This window comes from Alosa sapidissima, chromosome 9 (assembly GCF_018492685.1).
Source record: "Alosa sapidissima isolate fAloSap1 chromosome 9, fAloSap1.pri, whole genome shotgun sequence".
Taxonomy (NCBI): domain Eukaryota; kingdom Metazoa; phylum Chordata; class Actinopteri; order Clupeiformes; family Clupeidae; genus Alosa; species Alosa sapidissima.
In genome coordinates this window covers 20,632,230-20,643,908 of record NC_055965.1, presented here as the reverse complement: position 1 = coordinate 20,643,908, position 11,679 = coordinate 20,632,230, and positions in this window count along the sequence as shown.

The window sequence follows — 11,679 nt, the reverse complement described above, 5'->3', positions numbered from 1 at the left end:
ATGTGCATGTGAGTTGCTATTAGGAAAAGGGATGCTGATTGGTCTTCAACTATTTTGGTAGCCTACGATTTATTATACATCCAAAAGAAAACATTTGAGTCGTTACAGGCTCTGGCTTATTATGGAGCATAATAGGAACAAAGTTATGATAAAAAAAATTATCAGGGAGGAAAAATCCGAGGGGGCACTGATTAATATAGAAGTTATACTAAACCAGAAACTGACTTTCTAATAGAGTTTACATCACATTCTCTTTTGCATACTTCCAACATGGCCACCACCCACTTTATGACGTCAGGTGGCGAAACCTAAAACATGGGAGCTCACCGACATGCCCCCACAGTGTAGTGCTGTAGCTGCCTGGCTACTTGATTTTCCCCTTTGGGGATCAGTAAAGTATCTATCTATCTATCTATCTATCTGCTTTAGCTGCTGGCTGTAGCAACCTAAACTAGTTAAAGGGGAACTTGGCAACTATTTCAACGTAATAAACCTGTTTAGAAATCATTTGGATGGTTAAATGACCTGTTCCGGTGAAAATGGTGACTTTCCCGGCAGCGCCTAGCGTCCCCAGGCGGAAAACCAACCTTGCAACATTGAGACTACCGTCCCGGAAAGAGAAGTGAGAAACAAGAAACTCGTTTTAAATCGTGTTTCTTGTAACATCCACATAGTTCTGCCAAATGTATGCTAACCGTTCGCTAGCTTGTAAACAAATCCATGTGCTTTATCGTTACCTTTTCCCACAGTTTGAAATAGCATAATGCACAATTTCTCCAGCAGAGGGGGAAATCCTGCCAAGTTTCCCTTTGTTTTCATGTTTTTTTGTGCACTGACAGTACTCGGTGACCTTGAGATTTCTCCTTTAATTTCTAGTTCAGTGTCCTTATGACCTTCAGGGTTCATAATAACCTTAACCTTTGACCATCAAAATCGAATCGGCATCCATGTTTGTGCCAAAATTGAAGACATTCCCTTGAGGTGTTGCTGATGTATCATGTTTAGAAGAGGGCCTTTTTTGAACACCAAATTTCCAATTCAGTCCAAATGAACAAAGCAAATTTCGAGATGTCACATAAATGGAATGTACATACTCGAGGTCACCGCGACTTTCCAAAGATGTCATCTTTGGTTAGGCATTTGGATAACTTGAGCAGGCAATAAAAAAATATTGCTTTTCATTAAAAAAAGAAAGTAAAAGGCCATCATTTTGAAAAAGAAATTATTGTGCATTTTGTACTCAGCCAGGTAGCTGTGTCTAGATGATCATCTGAATATGAACTCATGCTGTACCATATAATATCTAGATCCCCGGCATGATTAAAGGTTGTATCAGCGATTTCAGGCCCAAACATAATATCACATTCATCTTATTTTTCCTAATGATCCGCTAGCTGCCCCATAAGCAAGCCGTCAAAAAAACGCATCTTTGTAGGCAGTCTAGGCTCTGAGATCTGTACACAAAAACAATTGCAAAACAACAAGTGTTGCCAACCACTCAAAGGCAAAATAAAGTGTTCCAACCAATAACCAACGAGATGCGTGTTTAGGAGAGTTTCAATTGCACGGGAGGGAGGGGGTGGGAGTAGCGAGCTAGCTCTCAGTTTTGTTCATCAACAGAAGTGACGTTACCCCACCATCGCTGATACAACCTTTAACAGATGCAAGTAGATATTTTTTATTATGATCTTTAATTTTTATAGACCTGTAAGCTGACTTACTCTCTTACATGGAATTTGCCCCGGTGGGACTCCTGATCTGCCTCTGGCACACACTCACAAGGACTTAGAAATCCAATTAGTCCACCTAGAAACAGTTATTCTGCACGTTGTCCTTTCTGTAATCAATAAATATCTTTAAGGTCATTATTCTCAATGTCTTGTTTTTTATTGGGGGAAAACACCAAAATTCCTCAAGTGGTGGTGAACCAGATGCCTTGCCCTTGAAAGACGAGAGAGACAAACGTCAATCTGGCCTTCACTGAGAGAAGAGATGCCTCATGCTAAGTGTAATTCACTCATTTTTGCTTTGCTAGCAGACACAGAGGGAAGAGTGCCACCTACTGGCCACCCACCAACACCACTTCCAGCAGCAACCTAGTTTTCCAAGGAGGTCTCCCATCCAAGTACTAACCCAAGTACTAACCAGGCCCACACCTGCTTAGCTTCAGTAATTCAGCTAAGACAAGGTATCCATTGGTCTGGCTGCTGGCCTTTCATGGGTAAAAAACACGGGTTACGGGTTGCCTGAAACGAGCCATAAGTCTGAAATGGGTCTAAGGAACAGCTTAGGTACGTCTTCACGCATCACCTTGACCTCCACAGTTCGCAGCTTCCCGTCCTTGCTGGGGCAGGCCTTGGTCACCAATTAAGTTTCTTGAAGAAGAGTCTTTAAGGAGGACGACGCTGCGCGATGCTTGGGCATCTGTTTCAGGCAGAACTGCGTGTGCGCTAGGCTTCACCAACCACTGACACCAACCTGGCTCCAGCTGCGAGATCACAACACGAATGGCACAATGTATTCACATGTCAAGTGGCGGAAGGGGCGGATATGTGCAGACAACTTTCTATGGGACATTCTTTAAGAGCTGTGTCTCCTCATCAGTGATGGGCAGTAACGCGTTAGAAGTAACGCGTTACTGTAATCCCATTACTTTTTTTTCAAATAACTAGTAAAGTAAGGGATTACAATTGCAAAAACAGTAATGAGATTACTTTACTTTCCTGCAAGCAGCCTGCGTTACTGCGTTACTAAACCGTGATTTTGCCATAGACAGTAAAAGAATTTGGGATTTTGCTGTATGGATTTTGCTTTGTGAGACTAACTCGTGACAATGACGTAGCTGCGCGACATAGATGTAAACAACAGACACGTGTGCAAGACATGGAGTGCGGGAGAGAGCGCAAACATGGAACATTTAATTCATTGCAGTTCAGACATTACGAAAAAAAACATTAACGCTGTACACTCTGCGTGGGAAGAAAAATGTTGTCTACAGCGAAAAATTCCACCTCAAATCTGAGCAAGCACCTAGCAAGCCGGCACAGGAATGTGAAACTCATTGAGACACCCCCAGATCCCGACATGACGGCTGCAGCAACAGGTGAAAATAGACTCAAGAGGATGTCGCCGGTTCCCTGTAGCCTACTGGCCCGTTATAAAAGGAGCCAGGGCATTATAATATTTTGGCTGTATTCACTGTGATTTGGAAAATGGACAAAAATATAATGTGGTCTTTGCCGTTTTGTAATGGGGCTGGTGAGTGTTGAAGTCTTCAATAATTCGTTTCCCTTAAACTAAGCATTTACATGAAGCAGTAGCCTGAAACACATTCCACTCTATAGCTATCACTTTTAATTGCAAACAGAAAATGTCTAGATAGTTTTTTATAGTTTATACCAACTTAATATGTCATCATTATTGCTAATATTGTGCTAAATGTGGAGTTTGTGGACTAGCCAATGGCTTATATTTGAATGGAGCTGATCATTATGAGAGTTGTGTAGACGCTCTTAAAGTGACAGCGCACCATTTATAAATGAGTTAAACTGCATCAAATTAGTAGTATTTCTTAAGAAATATTTTAAACTAAAATTATTATTATCATTTAAATAATATATATTACAATATCATTTTATTTGTGCTTTGGGCACCAAAATAGCCAGCAGCGACACTGCACACACACAGTTCAAATACTCTTCTTTGACATTAGAACAGCCTAAATGTGGCATGCAACAGCATTTTCTGTTTTGGTAAATGCATTACTCCTCTCTGCACTGCAACTGTTAAAAGATGTAAATGTTAATAGAGACTTTGGTTTTAATTATTTTATTGCTATATTTTATTTACATCTATTCGAATGAAGGAGTATACACAGCAAAAAGTCAAGATTGAAACTAATAAAACCAAGTTTTAAAAAAGCGTATTCAGGTTGTGTATAGCTAGTGTGTTTTATAAAAGTAACTAAGTAAAGTAATTAGTAAAGTAACTAATGTGAGGGGGAAATGACAAAAAGGGACCTTAACCTTTGATTTGATACTTGTGTTTCTGTATGATTTCACACTTTTGAATGGACTCTCTTGTGTTTAGCCTAGCTCGTGATGTTCCTCATAATTGATACTTCTAATGCAGTGTGAATTCACTCTTTCTGTTTGACACTAATCTAGTTCTTATTATTTGATACTTCTGTTTCAATAACTAATGGTCCGATGGCAAATCATGTGTTGTATGACATTAGAAATGTTCTTAATGTCCTTGATTCTTAAATAACCCATTGTATTGACCAAGTCATGTGTATGTGCAGAGAGGGTGTAATGATACAATGATACAGTACAATGAGATTATGATACTGTGTGAGGTATAAATGTATGTGTGAGAAAACAACTGATGGTCTCTTGGGTGCACAGACTTTGTCTCCATCCTGATTGCCTGATGCTTATGAGACCTCTCTGCGCAGAGATTAAATAAACTACTAAAGAGAAAGACAAACCTTATTTCAGACTCAGTTTTTACAGACCTTTAAGCTAAAAATTCTTCCGCACTAATTACTTTTGAAAATAAGTAATCAGTAAAGTAACTGGATTACTTTCTTGGATAAGTAATCAGTAACTAATTACTTTTTCCAAGTAACTTGACCAACACTGCTCCTCTGCTTAGAAAGTCTCTGAAAGTATTTCCTATTCCTACAGCAGTGGTAGTGCCATTACCACCAAATTATGTCTGGAAAATCTTCAGCCCATCAGTATGGATGACACTGTATGTGATGCTTCAGACACAGAGTTACACCAAGCACCTGTGCCTGAAAATTACCATCTCTGCTTGAAAGGGCTTGCAGAGTATCTGTTACTGCCAATCCCACTGTGTACAGCAAAAGACCCACTGACATTTGTGGAATGTCGGGCTCCTGGACCCTTCATTATACAGACCAAGTCAAGGGGAACAGCGGCCATCATGCAGTGGGTATGTTAAAACTATATCTTTTTTTGTAGTTAGTTTTAAAAACAACCACTAATATCTTGCCTTTGTGTCATGTGACTTCCAGATCTGTCCTAACAATCACTGTGTCTGGCAGTGGAACTAGATAGAGATAGATAAATAGATAGATAGAACTTCTACTGTACTTTCAAGTACGGCATGCAAGCTGGTGATCTCATGTTGGCATCTAATATTCTCCTGTCTGGAAATAACTATGCTAATATTGCACTGCTCTTCAAGTTCATGAACATGGGGATTGTTGAGCGCTCTACCCAGAATACAGGACCAGTGTGTGGATGCCATCAAAGAGTTCTGGAATGACAAGAGAGCAGAAGTCACTTCCAGGCTGCATTCGAAGAACAACATTGTAGGTTTAGGTGAGTATAACACCTGGCAACTGATGGTTGTATGGACAGTTCTGGGTTCTGTGCTAAGTACTGCACCTACAGTGTACACTGTCATGGAAAATGACACAAAAGAAATAATATCTGCTGTCAACATTGACAAACGTGAAACACAGAGGAACTCTGTGACCATGGAGAGAGAAGGGTTTGTCAAAATTTTGATAACATGATCAGAGAAGTTATTCTATTATATTATTTGCTGTAATTTTGTATACAGGTCCAAACAGAAGGAAATACAAGGACAGCGGAGTGCTCCATATGCTAGACATGTGACATAGATCAAAAAACCTGGCCAAGAAGATCCATGCAGTGAGTGTTTATGAAAATGAAGATATCATAACCACTGACACCATGGATGTCACTCATTTTTTTGTTTGTTTGTTTCTAAGCAGGCCAGCAAATGAGTTGTTTCATCCTTTTGCAATGAAACAAGGACATCTGCAATCATTTCTTGCACTGCTGCAAGGTGGCTTGAAACTATGATGACTTCTTTGTCAGTTGTTTGTATTCACTCGTGCTTGTACATTCTCTGTGCATGTCTATATGTGAATTTGCAGTGTGTTTGATTTCCACATTGTGTTGGTCACCTCTCAATGTGACACTCACTATTGTTTTAGTAAATGTTATATTTCACAGGTATGGAAATAAAGTCATGTCTGACGAATGGACTACACTGCTTTATCTGAAAAGACAATAATGCCAACAGCTGTCAGTAAGACTCCAAAAAGCAAGAAGTTTGAGAAGGCACAGAAAGTGGAGTCATTTTTGCTGCTAGAAAATAACAGTATTGTTCTTCCAGGCAAGAAAGATGTAGTTGGTCCAAAAGTGAAAAAAACAAAACAAAGAAGAGTACTAACCAGCCGTCTGACAGATCTCCACAAGGCCTACATGCGGACATGTGACCGCAAAACACTGTATGTCATACTGGCAGTTTACAAGGTACAGACCTTTTTAGTCAGTCAAGTCAAAAGATTGTTCTACTTCGCAGCAGAACGAGCATAATAATAATAATAATAGTAATAAAAATCTTTCCAAAAACAATAGGCCCTTGTGCCCTTCGGTGCTCGGGCCCTAATAATCCTTACAAAATCTTACCTCTCGGTGTGCAAGGCCGTCCAGGCCCTGCGCGCCGTTAGTGCTTGGGCCCTAAATAGTAGTGGTGTCAAAAATAATCGATTTGGACAAAGTTAATGGGAAACTAGACAAGACTTACAAAACCTGCCACACTAAAATCAAGCATGTGATTACTGATTAATGTTTGCACAGGAGTTCAGGAAGTAAAAAATAATCGATTTGACGATGCATTGCAATGTGGGGCATCGATGCGGCAACGTGCCATAATCGATTATGTCACTGTTTATTTTCTGGCCTTGAGTGGACAATGAAGTTGTGAAGTTTCAAGTACTTCTGGGGGCATTTCCGGAGCAACGTTGCAATGACATGCACAACCTGTAGCTACATGCTAAGCGGCAGCACTAGCTAGCATAACAACAACACTAAAGAATCAAGATGATGGAGGGAGATTACCGTGATAGATGGGTAATTAAAAACGCACCCAAAGCTGGAAAGCGGACATCTGGGCACATTTTGGACAAAGTTAATGGGAAACTAGACAAGACTTACAAAACCTGCCACACTAAAATCAAGCATGTGATTACTGATTAATGTTTGCACAGGAGTTCAGGAAGTGCCCTGTCTTAGAGCTGCTATTTTACTGTGTGCAAAATAACACTGTCACATCACTGCTGAAAAAAGTTGGCTGTTATTGCACTATTTAATTTCAAATGGTTCTAAAGCAGAGAGAAGAAAAACATTTCTCATTCAAAGCACTGAAAGCAGTGATTTATGTTTTATTTTTCAGGTTTGAAAATGCCATATCCAATACCCTGTACAATTCAATTTTATTTTATTTAATGACATTTATGTCAAAGATACAGGAGAGTGATAATACACACATAGCAGCCAATAAAATCTGTTGTTCAGTATCTGACAGCTTGTATTGTCTCATGACTAATGAAAAATGTGCCTTGTGTGCAGGGACGGATTAAACAAATATGGGCCCCTGTGCACAATATCAAAAAAATCCCCCCCCCCCCTGACCGCGACGCGTGCGGGCGCGTTTGCGCATGCGCGTGCAGCCACCGCTTCTCTCTTTGCTGTCGCTGTGCAGGCTGGTGCACAATTGCACACAATGAAAATGTAGTACATTATTTCATATATTATAACTCAGGCCCACACAGAAATGAATTCCAGCAGCTGTTTTTATTATTAGGCTGTAATCTCCCTTTGCTGTCCAAACAGTCTACATCAACATTTTTCACTAAACGGACCGGACACAGTTGTCATATCTGACGGACCGGTAGCAGGGACGTTGATAGTATTTTGTGAGAGGTGGTGCTGATCATATTACGGGGGGTTCGGGGGTGTCTCCCCCTGGACATTTTCGAAATTCTGGCTGTTAAATATACCCTTTTAACGCAGTTTGGAAGGGGCATACAAACTTTAACAGAGCAAGCAGGGCCCGTTTTCTGTCTGACTCAGGTGACGTGAACATTGGCTACCTGCATGATAAGGTTTTCACTTCACTGCTGCTTGACACTAACCTGGCAATAGCCAGATGAATTTCGATCCGCCTAGCTCCACTCATCCATCTGGAACCGATCCATTGAAGTGTTGCTTCAGAAGGCTGGGCCTAATCAAAAAATGCCTGCATATGATTGAATAAGCCACTTGTCCGTCATCTATTGACGTGCTACTTCAACCACTCACATCGAAGCCAACCCGTGACGCTAATAACAGACTCACAGTCGCTTCTACGCTATGTCACATCTATGAAACTCCCGCCCTGCGTCCTGATTGGCTAAACCATAAAGTTGGTTGGAGAAATCACTCTCAATGGAAGAGGTCCCAGATGGATGTGAGTGAAACTAGGCGGAGCTAAGCGGAACGACATTCATCTGGCTAGGGTCAGGTTAGCTTGACACTACCTTACATGGAGACATATTTCACGTTAACAGTGGAGATGTTAGCAAAACTATAGCGTTTGGTAAATGGAGATGCAGATCATCTCCCTAATTAATTTCTTTGCGCAACAGCCCACATTATGCGCTCACTCCAGCGAGACGAGTGAAATAAGTGTAGGCCTATCTGTCATCGGCATCGCCATAGGCTATTTGCTACGATATAAACTACTGTTAGGCCTACAACAAGTCGCGATTTATTAGGCTATCCAATCGCTATGATGTTTTCATGAACATTGCAGGAATCCACTTCATTCACCTACCCACGAGTGGGTCAGTTTCACTTTCGCAAACACGCATACACATTGAATGAGCACTCATAGCCTACCACTTCCACCTAATGTTATGCCTCTATATTTTATGAATTAAAAAGTATTTATTGATCAGGAAAACATTTCGTTTATTTTTCTTTCGGTCCGCGGTTCCATAACACCATTCAGTTGTGCCGCAAATTAACAGACAGAAGCACCGGACATAATCTAGCCTAAATTCATGGCAATTTTTTAAATCCGAGGGCCCCCATTAGCTGAGGGCCCCTGTGCACGTGCACACTTGGCACAAGCCATGATCCGTCCCTGCTTGTGTGCAGTAGAATTTTGATGCATCGCAATTCTTTCACCCAAACATACGGGTATTTGTGGGCGTTTAAGGGTGTTTTTGGGAGGTAACCAGGTACGCCATTAGCCTGGGTGCCATTCCGAACTTAGTCCCGCCCACTACGCCATGCTTTTGGATGTGCAAACAAACGCTGCATTGCCATTGAGATCACATAGTAAGGAGCTGGCTCAAGGATTATAAAAGTATTTTCTCATGTTTAGTTGTAAAATGAAGGCACAGTTTTTATAGCCATACATGCGTGTTCACTTCTGGCTCCTTGGCTATCAATTTGGTAACGATAACGGGCTATTTGAGGTGTCAAATGTTGAGCTACTCCAGTCTACATTTTTTGACGTTAATCACTCCTATGATGTATTGCTATTGTCTATCCAAAGTAAAACGCCTGTTTCGACGTTAATTGATGGTCAAATCAACCAAAACTCAGATTGTTTGCACCTCCAAGTGGTGTGTGACATAGGTCTGTGACGCGAGTTTGTGTGAAAGAATGCATAGTAGAATCTAATTTAATTTAATTTAATCGTTACCTGGTGAATCGTAATCGAATGGAATTGTGAGGGCAGTGCCAATGCACCCCTACTAAATAGCCAGTGACTTCTGTTCCACACTCTAGTCCAGGGGTGGCAGTAATGCACAAGAAATAGTTGCCAACCGCAAATGAAACAAGAAGAAGTAGTTCATGCCTTCGGTATCGAAGCAGGGGGATGCAATCTTTGATTTAACTCCTTCTCTAAACAAAGCAAGCTTTCCTTGTTGGTGTAGGTTCCACTCCAAGCAGGTCTACGGTGTTGCTTTTTTGTTTTTTGTCTATGGTCCAAGAGGGTAAGTTTTGTTTAACTAAAGTTCACCATGAGTTATAGTTGGCGTGTTTTTTGGCTTTAAGCGACGCGCCGCTCCGTCCGGCACCTTTTTCCTGTGTGTCTGTCCAATGTCTTGTATGGAACGCTTTGGTTTACACTGCATAAAAATGCGCTACGTAAATAAGATTTGGCTTGACTTTATAGTAACTGATGTTAAGAGCGTGCTGTGGAGGCACATCGCCGTTTAAATCAATTAGATATGAGCTGACTCGTGTGCTATAAAAGTGTCTGTCATGTTTAGCCTATTTTTTGAAATGGCAGTTTTTTTTCTAAACGTAATGCTGTCACATGGTATGGTAGGCTAAATTAAATTACATTATCTCCTGGTGGCTCTCGCCTATTCTAAGCAAAGGGGCTGTCCTTGTAGTCTATAGGGTGCGTTCGTAAATTCAACCCACTGAAAATGTAACGCTCTGAAGAGACGGTTACATTGTTTCGGAGTGGCAAATTACAAACGCAGCCATATAGGCCTACCTTGAATCACGACTGAAGCAAGCTCGCAAACATGATGGGCTACTTCCCCATACAGACGTGTGGGCGTTTCATTGAAAATGTCAGCTTGCGGCTTAGAGGGGTTACCAGGATGTCATTTGGGAGGGGAGGGGAGGGGGTCTATCTATCATGCATCAGTCAGGAACCGTAGCCAATGAAAAATGCATGATAAGAATTTTTGTTTGTCACAATTGTTGATATCGATAATAAGTCGAGATTTTTGATACTTTCTTGATTTGGGAGCCCCCCCACCACACCAGTGGAGATAGACATTATGCCTACACTCAGTGAAAAGGTGGCTTCATATCATGTTTGTATTTCATACATTTTGAAATTCATATTAAGTTTACATTATCGATGACCAGCTAAAATACATAGTAAGTTGACTATTTCATATCGATTTTTATTTTGACTTACTTTTTTCACGATTGTCATATTGATTTACATTTATCTTTAATGTCATTACACTGTAGGCTATAGTGTGTAGCTCAAATTGAGTGCCTGTCACTTAGGCTTCAGTCATGGTTTTAGGCCAGTGGAAAATTGCCATTATGCATACAAATATGTGGATGCAATTAATTATGTTTTCTGTGTAATGAGTGTAGGAAGAAAATGTAGCCTTAAAGATGAGTGTCATGTGTGTGCTATATTCATCCATTTACTCTTGTTAAAAATGGAAATATACCAGTAAGCAGAAACAGAGAGAAAGGATTCATGACCAACAACTGTGGAATGTCGTGTTCAATCTTTGCTAGATTCCTTCAGGGTCGGTCGTTAGGGGATATGGCCCTGAAGATATGGTCAAAGTGGTCAAGCAATGAGGTCGTAAAATGGTTTGCGTACCATTAATGGAGAGGGTATAAGAAGTGTCTTTTTGTACTGTAACATCAGACTGCTTCTGTTAGCAACACGACGTGGGTCTTCGGGTGTAGTGAGACATTTCTACTAGCCTTAAAAACGTCTCCATATGTGTGTGCTATGCTTTACTCGTGTTCTTTTACTTCTGTTTGTGAACAAGTTATTCATAGAAGTGTATAGGTGAACAGAAATTGGGTTGATAAAAGATGTTTTGCATCAGTGGCATTCTTCCTCAAGGTGATTGGGCTTAAGTGCTTGTTTGTTAAGATACTGTAGAAGGGGCCCTGAGTTGGAGCAGCCATCTTCTCCTAGGGTGGTTGGCGCCTTCATGTATGTTAGGTCAGCTTTTGGGTAAATGTCACTGATGTCGGTTGTTAGGGGTTACATTCTTGTATACGATGTTGGGCAAAACAGGTGATGTGCTCATCTTGATTCCTGTCATACCATGCTTGGAGA